A 3,030-nucleotide genomic window follows, 5' to 3' on the forward strand; every position below is an offset into this window, starting at 1 on the left:
ATAGTGGCAAGTCCTCGTGGCTGCAATACAATGACATGGAGAGGTGCTAGATACAGTCCTAAGATTGCTTGTTTATTTGCCTAGTTTGATACACTTTTGGACAAACCACGTATGTGTAATGCAGGTAGATAGCTCACTGCTACTCCCCTTTGTTTGTACTATCACCTCTAAGGCTTTGGCTGTCATTCATTCAAAAAATCCCAAGCTATACATGCATATGTGCTATCAATTAGAGCCACAACCAGTTGAAAGGGCGCTCATCTAGCTGCCACTCAGGCGGCACGCATGGCGCGCCCCAACTACTAGTACAAAGTACTAGTACACGCGTTCAAGTCATCACGCAACTGACTCCGGCCGGAAATGGAGGACGTACACAATCCCATCCTCTCTTTATTATTTTAAAAAGAAATAGGAGTGCACACCAGTTTCCTAGAAATGTGCTTCGACTGTTGGCTAGAATTTTCCAGTAATTTTTACTTGTGATTATTTCCCACTTAATCATAACTTGCGTATGCTAATAACCTCAACGTCACCTGTTGGAAGCACCCAAAACTGCCCTAATTAGCCTGGACTGGAAGTAAAAGCATGACGAAGCATCCCTGCACCAACCATGGTAACCTCTGAGGATACTTTCCAGCTTGAGATAACGCGTGCTTCCATTTTAGCTTTGAATAGGTAACACGTATCCATATTGTCCAAGCAAGTAGCATACCATCTACATCTTCTGCCGGGCGGCGGCTGTAAACTGTTTTCCTGTCAAGTTAGGTTAGTTTTCAGCTCGGAGAGCACACTAGAAATATGCTGGAAAATTCCCTCCGCATCTGCGGCGACGACTTTGCGAGAATGATCGCGTGTGCTGACCTGACCTGACCATATACTAAACGACATAGCTAGCTAGGCAGCGATATGATAGCTGAACGAGGTGGGGGAAGCTCTGGTTGTGCTGCCACTTGTACAGCCGGGAGGAGGAGCCGCGTGGGCGTGGTGGCAACTGCCAATCCTCAAAGCTAATTACCTGTTGCAAGTTTCCGTTGAACAAAATGGCTGAGCTGAAAAAAGGTGCGCTAAAGTCTAAGCCACGCGTACGGTACGCGGCGACGCCTATGGTAGTCTCCCTGCTCACGCGGCGCTCCCGTCGCTCACGTACGTCGCCCCGCCGCGCATGCTGGCTGCTGGCGGCCATGGCCGCTGCGACGAGTGCATCGAAAGTAGTACTACGATCTGGCGAGTGCATAGGAATAGGATACATGACTCGTGGCTCTCTCGATCTGGCGATACGCGCGTACGCACCTTCCCCGCTTTTTCACAGGCAACTCGCTCTGTCGCCCCGCCACGCCAACGCGGTGGTGCAAACCTACCTACAAATAGGCGCAGCACCTCTCCTCCTCTTTCCTTCCCTAGTTCCATTCATCCTCTTCACACACACTACACAAACCTCTTTCATTCTCCCCTCCTTCTGCAACCCTTTCTCGATCTCCTCCATCTCCTCAACAGCGCGCGCCGGCGCGGCGATCCTCATCGCACGGCCACGGCAGGCATAAGTAGGTACGTCCTTCTCCGCCGTGCAAGGTGCAAGTGCAACGCTACTATATATCCCTGAGCTTTCTTCCTTCTTCTCCGACCTATTATTCTTATTCTTATCTTACGCGATGTATATGTTGTTCCCTAGCTTAGGCATACTCTCTCCATATATACATACCATGGCGCCTCCCGGCTACGATCTCATCCTGCTCGTTGATTCTGACGGCGGGGTCTGGATTGTTTGCATTCAGGACGAGACCACGCAATAGCATGCAGCAGGTGCACATCTCCGGCCCCTCACTTTGTTATACATCTTCACCCAAGCTAGGGTTCCCGCACGTTGGTTGTACATATCCATGCGAGCAACCAGTTGTTTCCTTCCATATATTGCCATTAATCGTTATCTTATGTTTTTCATCATCCACCGGATCGGATCATGTTTGCTGCACAACTTACGTTTTGCTTGCTTTCTTACAAAGTTTATGAGCAAATATATATGGAGGCTAAATTATATATGCAGTGTGGACTTTCTATTCAGTACTAGTATCTCCTTAATTAGAAGCTTCCTACCGGTATAATTAATTAGCAGTCTGCGACCAGTTCTCTGTGACATGATTAGCAACTCTCTTACTAATTTCCTGTCCATCGGCTGTTCCACACGTACACTAGAGATGGACGGCAGTTGAGATTTAAGAAATGCAGCAAATATTATTGGATGTTTTCCTCTCTTGTAAGTGTGCTGTATGTTCAGTTTGATGTCTCTTCCATATATGGGCTTTCAGTAATTAATTCCTATTTGTTTCCTCTTGATGGTAGCATGGAAAACTTTCTATACGGCGCTGCTACATGTACGGCAAGGTTGCATCCAACACCATATGTGTTCTGGCAGCAGCATCGTGGCGAATGTCTGCCGTCGTTGTCCTCCTCTTTGGTCGCCGTCGTTGCTGCCACGACCATACATCTCTTTGATGACTGCATCACCTACCCTATCTGTCGGCAATGATCCGAGGTTCATGAGGACAGTTCTGGTGATGGTGTGTATCTTCTATCATGCATGTTAAAACTGGTGGCAATAATTTGACTTGTATAATATGAACGGGTTGCTTGTTTATCTGTATTCTGTACTCCGTTTGCGACATATGAACTGCTTGTGAAGCCATCAGTTTGTGAAGTCGTCTGTGCTCTGAGAGTGTGTATATGCGAAGAATACGATACATATATTTTCCACATTCATTTCAGTTTTCTACCCAGACAGAACTACTACTAGTTGACTATGAGATTTCAGTACATATTTCAGAATACATAGCTGAAGTTGAACTTGAAAATACAATACTCTGCAATAAACAAAGAAGAATTGATTGATCACACAAAATTTGCAAAATTATACTAGTACGCACGGTGAAGTCATCCATGCAACAACTGAACTCTGTATTTAAAGTACTCGTCAGTCGGTCGTTCGATACCACAACTGAACGCGTCCCACATAACAGCGACCGGGCGATGTGACAG

The 3,030-nt window shown here is 46.6% G+C and overlaps 1 long non-coding RNA gene across 1 annotated transcript; it reads left to right on the forward strand.

The window, feature by feature from the left end:
• Window positions 1-1,405: 1,405 nt before the first annotated feature.
• LOC109759725 (uncharacterized) lies at window positions 1,406-2,744 on the forward strand. Its single transcript, XR_002232174.3, has 3 exons — window positions 1,406-1,545; window positions 1,675-1,800; window positions 2,338-2,744. It is a non-coding gene; the product is annotated as an uncharacterized lncRNA (long non-coding RNA).
• The last annotated feature ends 286 nt before the right edge of the window (window positions 2,745-3,030 follow it).

Source organism: Aegilops tauschii, chromosome 2 (genome assembly GCF_002575655.3).
Source record: "Aegilops tauschii subsp. strangulata cultivar AL8/78 chromosome 2, Aet v6.0, whole genome shotgun sequence".
NCBI lineage: Eukaryota > Viridiplantae > Streptophyta > Magnoliopsida > Poales > Poaceae > Aegilops > Aegilops tauschii.